Source organism: Eschrichtius robustus, chromosome 12, assembly GCF_028021215.1.
Source record: "Eschrichtius robustus isolate mEscRob2 chromosome 12, mEscRob2.pri, whole genome shotgun sequence".
Taxonomy (NCBI): domain Eukaryota; kingdom Metazoa; phylum Chordata; class Mammalia; order Artiodactyla; family Eschrichtiidae; genus Eschrichtius; species Eschrichtius robustus.
This window is the reverse complement of record NC_090835.1, coordinates 36,138,684-36,153,300: the sequence shown is the minus strand read 5'-3', so window position 1 is coordinate 36,153,300 and position 14,617 is coordinate 36,138,684. Positions and strand designations below refer to the sequence as shown.

The following is a 14,617-nucleotide window of genomic DNA, read 5'->3' as shown; positions in this document are numbered from 1 at the left end:
AGTTGTGGCGCACAGGCTTAGTTGCTCCACGGCATGCGGGATCTTCCCGGACCAGGGCTCGAACCTGTGTCCTTTGCATTGGCAGGCGGATTCTTAACCACTGTGCCACCAGGGAAGTCCCTCAGCCATTACTCTTAAGGTATTTTTCTGCCCTTTTTCTCCCACCTCTTCTAGAAATCCAATTACATGTTGGACCTTTGATATTTTCCCATGAGGCTCTGTTCATTTTTTTTGGTCTTTTTTCTCTCTGTGCTTCAACTTGTAAAGCTTCTGTGGCTGTATTTTCAATTCACTGATCTATTCTTCCTCAGAGTCTAATTTTCTGTTAAGTCCATCCAGTAAAATTTCCAGAAATTATATTTTCAGTTCCAGACATTCCACTTGGTTCACTATTCTATCTTCCACTGTGCTCATTGTTATTATTATTTTTTTAGATTTAATTAATTAATTAATTAATTTTTGGCTGCATTGGGTCTTCGTTGCTGCGTGCAGGCTTTTCTCTAGTTGCAGCGAGTGGGGGCTACTCTTCGTTGTGGTGCGCGGGCTCCTTATTGCAGTGGCTTCTCTTGTTGTGGAACACGGGCTCTAGGCGTGTGGGCTTCAGTAGTTGTTGTGGCACGTGGGCTTCAGTAGTTGTGGCTTGCGGGCTCTAGAGCGCAGGCTCAGTAGTTGTGGTGCATGGGCTTAGTTGCTCTGCAGCATGTGGGATCTTCCCAGACCAGGGCTCAAACCCGTGTGCCCTGCATTGGCAAGGAGATTCTTAACCACTGCACCACCAGGGAAGTCTGTATATATTCTTTTTATCTGGGTACTTTTGCTCAGCGTACTCAACCATGTTGTTTCATCAGTGGCTCATTCCTTTTAGCTGCTGACATGGATTCCATTGTAAGAATATACCACAATTTGTTTATCTGCTCATGTGTTGGTGGACATTTGGATTGTTTCCAATTTGGGGCAATTATGAATAAAGTTGCTATGAAAGTGCTTTCGTGGACATAATGTTTTCTTTTCTCTTAGGTAAATAAATATCTAGGGGTAAAATAGCTAGGTTGTATGGTAGGTGTAATTTTCTTTATAAGAAACTTTCCAACAGTTTTCCAAAGTAGTTGTACCATTTTATATTTCTGCTAGCAGTACTATAAGAGTTCCAAAGCTCACAGTCTCTTCAACTCTTGGTATCGTCAATCTTTTTAATTTTAGCCATTCTTGTCGGTGTACTGTGGCATCTCATCATTGTTTAATTTGTATTTCCCTGATGATTAATGATATTGAACATCTTTTTATGTGCTTACTGGCCATTTGTATATCTTAATGTCTATCCTTTGCCTATTTTAAAATTGCGTTGTGTTTTTACTGATTTGTAAGAATTGTTTACATATTCTGAAGGCAAATGCTTTGTCAGATATTCACATTGCAAATATTTTTCCCAGGTCTGTGGTTTACCTTTTCATTTTCATTACAGTATTTTTTGAAGGCCAGAGATACTTAATTTAGATGAAATCCAATTTATTATTTTTTTAATGGTTCAAGCTTTTTGTATCCTAAGAAATCTTTGCCTTTCCCAGGGTCACAAAGATTTTCTCTTACGTTTTCTTCTAGAAGTGTTACAGTTTTCATGTCTACATCTAGAGCTGTGATGTATTTTTACTCAATTTTTGTGTATGGTATCAAGGCTTGTTTTTAAGCCATGTACTCTTCTTTTCTAGGGCTAGATAAGGCATGATTCTTTTGAGGTGTCTAGTGAATGCCCCCAGTGTTCAACAACGTCTCTCACGTTAACTGGAAAGAAAAACCTCTCCCCGTCCTAAATAGTCCAGCTCATAGTGAAACCGAGCAGGGCCCTGTGGGGCTCCCAGGCACGGAGGTCTTTTTTGTCCCCCGTTTCTTGTAGGCAAGAATCCAGCCTCCATGACCTTTTCTGAGTTCCAAAGGGCAGATTCGAACAGTTGATAATCAAGGGAGGAGCAGTCAAGAAACCACTTGAGGCAAGATTAAAGGGACCAGAGAAGCTCATCAAGATTAGGAGACCATCTGAGATGAGATTAAAGGAGTGCAGACCCTACACACACCCAGATCTTGTCAGAGACCCCATCCTTGAACCACTGTTGTAAAACCCTCATCAAATCATCTGGGGTTGGGATACACAGTTTTTTGAGGCAGGAGCCTGCTGTGTCCCCCTGTGCCGGGCAACGGAATAAAGCTATTCTCTTCTACTTCACCTAAAACTCTGTCTCAGAGATTCAGTTTGGCACTAGTGCACAGAGAGGCAGAGCTTTCGGTAACAACAGCTTCCCCCTTGCTCTGTCTTGTGAGTTTCACCTATGCACACACAGATTAATATCCAGAAAAGGACTTGAGACCTCTGAACAAATGTCTTGAGCTTTTCCTCTATGTAGCCTTTTTTCTCCATATTGTCCCTGAAATTTCCAATTGCTCTGGCTTCCTCAACTTTGTCTTCTCAACTCAGCAAGGCTGCTGGACTCTGTTTGGGTTGCTCCTCACTACTCTGAGATCTGGAAACTGCCTCCTCTGCTGAGGGGAAGACCAGAGGGCTCAGTTCATTATTTTCTTTTCCCTCAGGGATCCTGAGCTGCCTGTTGTCCAATTTCTGCAAACGGTTGTTTCATAATATTTTGGCCTCTTTTCTGACTGCTTACAGAAGGAGGGTGAGTTCTATACCAGTGGACCCTTCTCTGGCAAAAGCCTCATCTACGTTTGCATGGGCTCAAGTGTTAAATTTATCCACATAGGAAAGATTCCTCTGGCTTCAGCGACATGCCCTACTGGATTCCAATCTCAAAATAAAAAGCTTTTAGCTTTTCCTAGTCCACCTATCATGCCTAGAAAAGTAACTGCATTGATGCTCTCAGCGAAAAACCAAGCCGATGAGGGACAATGAGAACCAAATGGTGTTGAAGAACTCCACACACAGAGGACATGGGAAGCCCAGAGGTTAGAGGAGCAGCGTCCTTGTGCCACGAATTGCATGTGAACACTGCACACACGGCAGTGGAAAGCCCCAGCACTGGAGTGAGACCCACCGGGTTTGAATTCCAGTATCCCACTTATTGGCTGCCACAACGTTAGACAGTTCACTTAACCGCTCTGTGCCTCAGTTTCTCCAGGTATAAAATAGGGTAATACGAGTACCCACCTCACGTGGCTAATGTGAGAAGTAAATGGTAAGGCGTGTACAGGGCTTGGCACATAACGAACACTCTACAAATGTGAGTGCTCAGTATTGTCACCAGACACAAAACTGGCCAAAGCACCTTCAGAGCCTGTGGTTCTGCCCTCCCACCCAGACGAGGCTTTACAAGGAAGACTGAAAATAGATCCTACATTTAAATGGTCTCAAAATATCTCCCCACAATTTACTTATTAAGTACGAGGGGGAAATGTTACCTTCACGTTGGAGACACCCAGAGGAACCACCTTACCCAAGATGTCAGAGAATTTCACCAATACTGGGATAAACCAACATCAGGTGCCTGAGGGTCTGACACACTGAAGAGGTCACAGCATCACTTATGCAGCATCCCCACCAAAAACACACAGCCTGGATGTAATCATGAGAAAACATCAGACAAACCCAATCTAGGACATTCTACAAAGTCACTGGCCTGTACTCTTCAAAAGCATCAAGGCTAAGACGACAACGAAAGGCTGAGGAACTGTTACAGGCTAAAGAGATGTGACAACTGAATCCAAAGTATGACCCTGGACTGGGAGAAAATAGCTATGAAGACAGTACTCAGGCAATTGATGAAATCTGAATATGGACTGCGGATTGATAATAACATGTTAATGTTAAATTTCCCGAGCATTAATAATTGTACCATGGTTCTAAAAGAGAACACCTGTGTTCTTAGAAAATGAGTTCTGAACTACGTAGTGATTAGAGAAGAGAAAGATCTCAGTCCCCCACCTCCTAAGTCTCGTTGCTCTCCCTCTGAGCAGCTTCCCAGTAGGGAGCAAGCTTCTGCCTTGGCCTTGAGCACCAAGCCAGGGCGCCAGCACCAGCTTGGCAGCCAAGCCAGCCCAGCCCAGCCCAGCGAGAGGCAGAGCCATGCAGAGGCCTAACCTGTACAGTACAGACTGTATGCCCTTCAACTTCAAAGGAGAGCAGTAACGGCTAAGGTCGTTAGGGAGCGCACTTCTTGGAAGATGCGGAGGATATGGCAAGGTAGGGTGGGAGGAGAAAAGCATTTAGGGGAAAGAGGACTGTGGGTAAGGGGAGGAGTTGGGAACCGGTCTGGCAGGTATTGGGGCTGAGAGAAGAGCAGCAGGTGACATCTTGCTGCAACCCACTGTCTGGTATCATGGCTGTTCTCCTTGGCCTGGGCTACAGTGCCAGACTGTGGTGGCTGGAACGTCTGTAGCAAAGAAAGAGCTCAGAAACGAAGATGGGGGCACCAGGTCCAGGAGCCCGGCTGTCCTTCAAGACGCCAGGATGCCACCTTAGTCCCAGGCAAAGAAGGACCCACTGCATAACACCACTGGCAGCCATGGCCAGTGGGAGCAAGGACCCAGGAGCTCCTGGTACGGTTCAGCGGTCCACCTGCTCTGAACAGGGTGAGACAACGCCCCCCGGCCCCAGCTCTCCTTGCCCTCACGCCTCACATCACTGCTGACCAAAATTCAGCCTGAGCCTTGTCCATGCTGGCCCGGCCCGAGAACCTCCACTGCTGGGAGAACAAGATCACTGTAAAACGGCTGCACCCAGGACGCTGTCCCATCTGCAGCAGTGGTCCTTGAACTCAGGCAGGTCCTTAGCAAGACTACAGTGCTTGTTGGATGTTTCCCCAGAGACTTTTACCTATTTGGTGTATTAGTAAATTATTTAGTTTAACACATGTTGAGAAAAACAAATCAATATGTAATCTGCTAAGCAGACTGAGAGGTAATTTAACATTCCTGTTTACTCTAATTTCATGTAACAGAATTGGATTTTTTTTTTTTTTTTGCCAGTAACTGATGAGATTTCTCACAGAGAACTTGGGGACAGAATTATACAAGCAGGGCTCTTGCCAGAAAAAACACATTCATTTAAGTCTCCCTACACTGTGTCTGTGGGACCCCAACACCCGGCCCTCGTCACCAGCCTGAGGGTGGGGCAGTGGTGGAAACAGCAGACCTGCAGTCCTCAAGCCTGCTGCCTGGAAACCCCAAGAGCAAAATTCCAGCCAGAAGGACAGCGCATGTGTGCTGCACACCGTTCAAGGGAGCACTGAGTGAGTCTCCGCTCCGTGCACGGCCTAGATGGAACCACCTGCAAATATTTTAGCTCCAAACTCATTACCCAGATAGAAAAACCTGCTCTCGTGCTCTGATGCCGCCTGGGCCAAGACACAGTGTACGCGGGGCTGGCAAGAGGCTCGTGTGCGCTGCCGCTGTTCTCTCTTTCCTCAGGACCGCAGCCCCGGCTTGTGTCATTTAACCCAGGAGTTGTCACTGAGTCATCTTTCTGCGTCATTTTTCATGTTATTAAGCGAAAATGTCTTCAAAGAAAACAGAAAAGCCCATGAAGAACACTGATGAGCTTAAGAGGCTGGAAAAGCCCACGGACTAGAACAGAAGCTGGGGGGAACTAAAGCATTTTGAGAAAGGTGAACGTGTAAAAAACACGTGTCCCAACCTACTGTGCACACAACTTGGTCCATGAGAGAGAAGAGAGAAAAAACAGGAAAGCTCTTGACACCTATCACTCTTTGGTGAAAGGAAAAGCCACAAATCCTCGACACCAAGTCTTCAGAAGAAATTTTAGAGCCAAGGAAAACACTGGTTGAGCGTCCCAGCCTAACCCTTCCTCCCCCCTCACCCTGGGGGAGGCTGAGCCTAGCCAGCTCCTGCTTCCTCCTCTGGCAAAGTGGCTCAAGTGGAACCTGACCATGGCGCAAGATGCCCTTTAGGATGCAAAGGATGCTCTAAATCAAAGGGAACACGGTGGCGGGGGGAGGGGGAGCGGCATGTCAGATAAGCCGGGGCTGCAGTAACTCAAATGAGTAGTCTTTTTCTCACAGGCAAGCACGCGATCTCAGGGGCTGGCAACCCCGCTGTACTAGTGTAGGAGTTCTAGAACATGCTGAGGACTGGAGTTCTCACGGGAGAGGTTCTTTAGCAAAGCCCAACCCCACCACAGCCTGGGGCCCCACTCAAAGGGGCTAGAGGTTTCCAGGCTTATTCTCTGTGACCACACCCAACAGCTGTCCACAACCAAGGCTGAACCAAAAATCCAGGGATGGAAGCATCTCCACTTTGTCTACACTTGTGTGGAGTGTGGTGGACAGTCAACAGAAGCCGGTTACGAATAAGGAGCTGCTTCCCTTATTAGCTAAAAGCCATGTCTCCAGAGCCACACGGCCTGGCTCTACCACTTACTGGCTGTGTGACCTTGGGCAGGTTACTTAACCTCCCTGTGACTCAGTTTCCTTATGTATGAGACGGAGACAATATTAGCACCCACCTCTCAGGGTGGCTGTGAGGACTAACTGGGCTAATACACGATGCCTGGCACTGAGCAGGCCCAGCAGGTCTGCCCACATCATCACACCACCTGTCTCAGGAGGCACACTGCCAATAGGCTGGGGGGCTGGGAGAAGGTCACTGGGTTCCCCTTTCTTTTCCTGCAGCCCCAAAGATACAAACAGTAGACCTTCCCTGGGAGACCCCATGAGGTCTAAAAGGAATGTGATGAAACTCCTTTAAAACAAAGGTTCTCAAAGAAACAATGCAAAAGGAGCCTGAGGTAGGGACTTCCCTGGCGGTCCAGTGGTTAAGACCCCGCACTTTCACTGCAGGGGGCCAGCGTTCAATCTCTGGTCAGGGAGCTAAGATCCCACATGCTGCGTGGCTCGGCCAAAAAACAAAACAAACAAACAAAAGGAGCCTGAGGTAAACACAGAACCTGACTTGATTTAATTCACCATCCTTTTTAAGTTTAAGTTGTAGAAAATAGGCCTGAAATTGAAAAAAGGCGGCTCTCTGGAATCCCTCCAAGCACACTGCCTCTTTTTTCTGGGAGCCTCTGTCCCCACTATCTCCAGTCCCCAGAACCGATGGCCACGCTCGTGATCTCCTACCTGGACCTTTGCCCTCACCACTCCCTCTGTTTCGAGAGCCCCTCACATCTCCTTCACCTCCAGTGTTGTGACCAAGCAGGGCTTCCCTCAGAGATGGTTCCCAAGGTCTCCTGGCAGAATCCCTCATCACTCCTCTCAAGTCTGTTCAAACATCTACAGCCCTCTTCACACTGCAATGGAATGATCTGCCAGCACGCACGCAGCCCACTCCAGCTGTGAGTCCCTCAGGGACAGGGGACTGGGTCTCAGCTCTTCTTTGTCAAGGCCACACTTGGCACCCAAGTCCTTAACAGATCCATTCTGCTAGAGCTCACATGAGAGTCTGCATGTGACTGAGTCTACAAACTGAACAAATGTAGTTCTTAACAGGGGTGATTTTCCCCCCAAGGGACACTGGGCAATGTCTGGAGATACTTTGGGTTGTCACAACAGGGGTGGGGGAGCTACTGGCATCCAGTGGGTAGAGGCCAGGGATGCTGCTAAACATCCTACAAGGCACAGGACAGCCCCCCAACAACAAAGAATTATCTGGCCCAAGATGTCGATGGTGCCAAGTTGAAAAACCCTGGGTTAGACGGATAACTTCCTAGCAGCCGAGTGATCTAAAAGAGATGCACGGACCACTTCTACGTACACATGAAGAAAAGGATAACTCTTAAGGGCCATCCCTAACTCTTAAGATTATTAACTACGCTCCTTATAATCGTATAGCACTAGGGAAACAAATTCTGTGAAAACTTGCGGGTAACCTGAAATACTGAGGGCCCTGGAAACCCCTCCTCACGAGTTACAGAATGGACTCATGTACGCCTCCCCTGCAGCTCCGGGAGGCTCCGCCTCAGAGGCTGGACCTCAGTCCCAGGGTGGGCTTGCCATCCTCACATAGCCAGGGCAAACCTTCACAAAGGCCAAGGCCAGAAAAGCGAACCTAAGATGGAATTCAAACATGCACGAAAGGACTGGTAGGTCTTTTCACATTGACATGTTTAACGTTATCAATAGCCACAAAATAATCTGAAGTTCCAGATAATACTCTGGACATAAAGAAGAATCATTAAGAAAGAAACTCGGAATTATACAAATAGGAAAAAAAAAAGGGGGGGGGGGGTGAAGTAGCCAGGGATAGAGAGTAATAAGTGCACCCATGGAAAGGGGTGAAAAAAGGCATCGGGGGAAGTGGCTGAGAGAGACTGGGGCCTGAGGGACCCGGCTTACATCTCAGCTCTGCACCTACCAACTGGGACCTTGTGCTACACACTTCACCTGCTCACTGTCCTTGTTTGCAGAATGAAACAACCCCTCCCTTCCAGATTCCTGTGAAGCACGTCAAATGCTGAGCACAAGAGCTGGCATACTAGGGACTCAGTAAAGAGCCAGTTGCAGGAAAGTGGGCTCCAGCGGCCAGTGGTACCACCTGCTACCACAGGATCTGGGGCTGTTGAAGCCAGGGACTCAGATGCAGGTTCATCACCTGTAAATGGGCTGCCCCAGTCCACCCACTGCCCGCTCAGGGCCCACGTGAGACTCTGTAGGCGAAAACACAAGAAAGGGTCAGGTGAAGGAATGAGATTATTACTTACACCAAAGCCACCTGGTTTGAGTGTCTGCTAACTTGGAATTGGCAATCGCTATGCTGTCTGGGTTACAGTTTTTTTTTTACTATTATGCAGTCTAAGAGAAGAGGGCTAAAGGTAAACATGTTGAGTAAACAAGACCGAAAGGGAAATGTTTAACCTAATTCAGAAAACAAGGGGGCTTCCCTGGTGGCGCAGTGGTTGAGAATCTGCCTGCCAATGCAGGGGATACGGGTTCGAGCCCTGGTCTGGGAAGATCCCACATGCCGCGGAGCGACTAGGCCCGTGAGCCACAACTGCTGAGCCTGCGCGTCTGGAGCCTGTGCTCCGCGACAAGAGAGGCCGCGATAGTGAGAGGCCCGCGCACCGCGATGAAGAGTGGCCTCCGCTCACCGCAACTAGAGAAAGCCCTCGCACAGAAACGAAGACCCAACACAGCCAAAAATAAAAAAATAAAAAATAATAAGAAAACAAGTTACTCAAGCACTTGTGAGATGTTCTTCAACTGAGTTCTGAATGCCAATACTGTAATGACAATGAGGATGACATCCTGCCTCCTACTATGGAGGGCCCAACATGTGCCTGACACTAACCCAGCTTCCTTACACACACCCTTCTAATCCTCAGTTCCAGAAAAATCATCATTCCCATCTTGCTGGGGAGGAAACCAAAGCTTCAAGAAATACGTGGGTTGCTCAAGGGCAGTATGTGGCAGAAGCAGAAATGAAAGCCAGGTCAGATGGGTTCCAGAGCCAGGGATTCTGCTATTTTTAACCATTTGTAAAACTCCTTCAACAGGAGGAGACTTCATCTTCACGCAAACACTATACTAACTGCAAAGGATTTTAAACAGCTCATTAAAGCAGTAAAGGCTTGATAGGTTCCTACAGGGCAACACTTGAAAAACAAAGGTATTTAAAAGGCAAAAAATGCATTACAACTCAGATTGTCCCCTAATTCAGATAACTCCCTCTTGCTCTGATTTTATTCCAAATTAGTGAAGTTTTATTATAAATAAAGGAGATCACCATTATGGATAAATACTACCAGATGAATCAGCATTTAGAAAACCGAAAACTTTCTGAAAATAAAGACCCCCTCATGGGCCTCCATGCTAATGTTGGCCGTATTCCTTTCCCCTGTGGGCACAACAGCAGCCTGGGACAGAATGCTCTTCCTGTGCCTTGGCTGGCACTCCGGGGTGGGGGAGGAAAGGAAGTCGACATTATTGACTGTGTGATGGGTGCCAGGCCCAGAGATGGCACCTTCACACATGAGCTCCAGCTCCATTTCAGCGATCACTGAGTTTCGTTATTTTACCAGAAGTGAAAAGTTACTGGGGAACAAGATATTCACAAGATCTCAAAGTATTACCACCACAGAGATAATGTATTAACTGCAAAGGGGAAAATGTACTCTACAAGGGAGAGAGCTGGAGACGTGCCCTCTCTGCCCAGTAACTGACCTTATCACTAACAGCACCGCCTGGTGCTGTGTAACATGAAGCACACAGCACTGCTCACGCAGTGTTCTTGCTGTAAAAAAGGTCATCGCAATCTAATGGCTCCTCCAGACCAACTCAGGAAACATAGAGGTCCATGAAACGCCCAAACACCGCAACAAGGTAACACCCAGACAACTCCAGAAGGTGGGGCACCGTCCACAACAACTGGCCAGGACTCTTCCAAAGGCAATGTCAGTAAACAACAACAAAAACAAAAAAACTCGTGTGTGGGGTGTGTGTGTGTGTGTGTGTGTGTGTGTGTAGGGGAGATTCTTTTAGGGTGAAAGTGACTTAAAATCATAACCAGATGCGAAGTGTGGACCTTGATTAGATCATAGTTTTAAAAAAATTCCAGCTATAAGAGACCTGTGATGTTAGGGGAAGTGTGAATATTAGATATTAGGTGATATTGCAGGGTTATAAATTTTCTTAGGTGTGATCATGAAACTGTGGTTATGGGGACTTCCCTGGTGGCGCAATGGTTAACAGCCCACCTGCCAATGCAGGGGACACGGGTTCGAGCCCTGGTCCGGGAAGATCCCACATGCCGCGGAGCAACTAAGCCCGTGCGCCACAACTACTGAGCCTGCGCCTCTAGACCCAGCGAGCCATAACTACTGAAGCCCGCGCTCCACAACAAGAGAAGTCACCGCAACAAGAAGTCTGCGCACCGCAAGGAGGAGTAGCCCCCGCTCGCCACAACTAGAGAAAGCCTGCGCGCAGCAACGGAGACCCAACATAGCCAAAAATAAACAAATAAAAAATAAATAAATTCATTAAAAAAAAAAAAAAGAAACTGTGGTTATGTAGACAACTATTCTTATCCTTAGGAGACTCAACTGAAGTTTTTAGGGATAAAGTGTAATGCTGGCTGCAACTTACCTTCAAATGGGTCAGCCAAAAAAAAAAGTATAAAGAGATAAAGTAAATGTGGCAAAAGGTGAACTATTTCTGAATCGAGGTGGAGGGCAGATAGACAGTCATTGTATTATTTTCATCTTTTCTGTATATTTGACATTTTTTTTTTTTTTTTTAATTTTACTTTTTTTTTTTTAATTTTTATTTTTTTAATTTTTAATTTTTTTTTTTTTTTTTTAATGACATTCTTGTCTGCTTACATTCTTTTTATGTATGTATGTATGTATGTATGGCTGTGTTGGGTCTTCGTTTCTGTGCGAGGGCTTTCTCTAGTTGTGGCAAGCGGGGGCCACTCTTCATCGCGGTGCACGGGCCTCTCAATCGCGGCCTCTCGTTGCCGAGCACAGGCTCCAGACGCGCAGGCTCAGTAATTGTGGCTCACGGGCCCAGTTGCTCCGCGGCATGTGGGATCTTCCCAGACCAGGGCTCGAACCCGTGTGCCCTGCATTGGCAGGCAGATTCTCAACCACTGCGCCACCAGGGAAGCCCTATTTGACATTTTTTAAGATAAAAATTAGGATGGCGTGGGGACAGGTGATCCCAGGAAAGGTTGTCCCAACATGCCTAAGTCTGTACAGAACACACAGGGAGGCCAGTTCACCACGCGCCAAAACAGCACGGACTCATTTGACATTAAGATTTCAAAGCTGGGTAGACTAGTCTGTGATGTTACTTTGGGCCTCAGGAAATATGCTATCATTTCTCAGCACCATCAGTGTTCTCATAAAACAACACCACCCTCTCTCAGTTGGAGAGTCCCCAAATCTGTAACATGAAAATACGCAGGTAGATTTATCCAAGCTCTCAAAATGCCTGTTTTGTTAAAAAGCCAATTCTGTCTAGACTTCAGCCCAGGACTCTGATGGTGCATGGTGAAGGAGGCTTGAGTTTGCTTTGCATTTACAGGTCCTGAGAGTAAATACCCCTAATGCCAACACACACACACTGGCTAATACTGACCTTTCGCTGATGGCTGGGCCACTGCCCTGTGCTGGAACACACAGGGCAGCTCCAGGACTGCTCAGCTCTGCTCTGCTGTGACTTCACTGAGTCACAGACTACAGATAAAGCCACCAAAACAAGCTGCTCGGCAGGTAGAGTATGACAAAAGTCCCTCGTTTAAAGCATTTCCTTCTACTCAGACACCCGATGACTTTCAGTGACACTGCAGAAAACCCAGAGGGGGAAGGCCCTTTAAAAGCTTGCCTCTGAGTTTGTTTGGCTTTCCTTGGACGCACAGGGTACCTTAGCCGAAGCCTCCGGAAAGTTCACCCCCTGAACAAGGCGATGCTGACACTGGGACATGCCAGCGGATGGCGGCTCGTATGTTTATGCAGCTTAAAGAATCAGCTATATAGATCAACTGCCACACCAACTCTCAACTGCCTGGCCAGAGACGTCTGAAAATCCCCACACCGAGGAGCCGAGCACCAGGATGAGAAATCCCCGTGAGAATCAAAACCCTCTCCTGAGATATAAGAGGGTCTTCCTCCAGGTAACCTTTACCTCTAGGTAAAAAACACAGCGACCTGTAAATGGAGAAAAAGTAATTTTCTGGGTAGAAAAAGGAACATAAAAACAGTGGTCTGAGGATTCACTGAAATCAGGACGTGAAGTGATGAAAAATACCACACAGCCTGTATGGCAGAGAAATGGGTCCATCCTATATAACAGAGCTGGTCCAACAGGAAAACGGAATAGTGCCTGCCCTAAGAACTGGGGAGTTGTCAGAAGTGTCCGAGCCCATCGCCCTGGAGGAGGAAAGCACCGGAAGGGAAAAGACTGTGACTCCAAAGAGGAGAGGGACTGTTAGTTTCAACTGCTCAGGAGAGATGACTGGTATTTAAAATATGCTTGGGGACTTCCCTGGTGGTCCAGTGGTTGAGACTCCGTGCTTCCACTGCAGGGGGGCACGGGTTCGACCCCCTGGGTCAGGGAACTAAGATCCCGCATGCCATGCAGCACAGCCAATTAAAAAAAAAAAAAAGAGAGAGAGAGAGAAAATATGCTTGAAGAAACCAACGATGGAACTGATAAAGGATGGAGTGGCCTCATCTTAACGAACCCAGACCTCCCTCAAGGGCTGCAAGGTGAGCAGTCTTGTCGTGGGAGCCTGGCACTCCTGACAGCAGCTCTGCCAGACTGAGGAACAGGCACTGTGACCAGGAAGACAGCCAAGCAGCTTGCAGGAGCAATTCCTTGAGACCACCTCCACCCCCTTTCGTTTTCCCCAACAAAGTCCATTTCAAAATGTAAAGCACTTCCTAAGAGATTTCCTCCTCTTCCCAGCCCTGCAAAATCGAAAAGCCCCCCAGTTCTATTTTAATAGAACCAACAAGTTTAAGAGAAGAAAGGTACTTCCCTGGCTGGGTCTCGATCAGTGGGACTCCCCTTGGGCTGCTGTCTGCTTCTAGGTGGGAGAATAGGGCTCTCGATCCATGTCCATGCCTGTATCCAGGGCAGACACGGCTCTAGCCTTTCCAACTCTTCCCTCCATCACCCCTACTCATCATTGTCCCAGGACCTACTACCCAACGCCACAAGCTCCCTCCACGTCTAGCCTTACACTGAGCAAGAAACCACTTCCTAGTTCCGCCTTTGTATACGGAATACACCAACCACAGCGGGATTTGCACTTGTGCTCACAGTGAAGATTAAGTAAAGAAGTGACTGTGTCCCTGAAGACTCGCAGGGCCAGCACCATCACTCTGAACACATTCAACCCGGCACACTTCTCAGCTGTGAGCAACTCCGCCTGTCATCATCACACTTCCCTCTCTGAATCACAAGTATCAAACCCCAGGGAATTAGTGGGGCCATCAGCAGCACCAATCAAACCCATACAAATAGCCAGGGCTATGATAAGAAATCTTAGGTCAGGGAACAACATAAAACCTAAGTCCTGTAGTTCCTTTAGAGAGAAAGGAAGGTCAGCTGGAGGAGAGAAACGTGGGGAGGGGAGTGCAGACCCACGCACATTGTCTCGAATATACAGACATACAGTTCATGCACCCAAGTCAGAAGCTGATTTTCGCTAAGTCGTCACAAACTATTACTGTGGGAACAAGTGGGTATTTGTTCAGCAGGGAAAACAGCAAGGCAAGTAGAGACTAAAAAGGAGAGAAAAAGTAGCAAACATATACAGTCTGGGACTTGTTGCAAGACTTATGAAGGCCAGGCAACCAGAAAAAAAGTGGTGTCCAAGAATAGCCTCTTCAGGGTTACCTAAAGCTTGGGAGAATTCACCCAAATAAGCCGCACATCACAAACAAGCAAAGGTGCAACTCCAGCAACTGGACCCTACAAGACACACACACACAGCTGCAGGATCCTTCCCAGATGCCAAGGAGCATACCTTCTGCAGGAACTTCCCATTCTGCCCACGTGAGCACAGTGGGGAAATTTTGAGAACAAGTCATTTTGGAACACCTCTGTCAAAATAGTTATAACCCTTCCTTTCCCTGAAATGCAATCACAGGGCTACTAGGCCTCTTGTCACTTTAATAAAAGGAAGAATGTACACTAAGAAAACATAACCC

At 47.3% G+C, this 14,617-nt stretch overlaps 1 protein-coding gene across 1 annotated transcript in view; it reads right to left on the bottom strand.

The window, feature by feature from the left end:
• The window catches only part of STIMATE (STIM activating enhancer), a 55,309-nt gene that overhangs the window by 39,477 nt on the left and 1,215 nt on the right, over nucleotides 1-14,617 (bottom strand). The window lies entirely within an intron of this gene.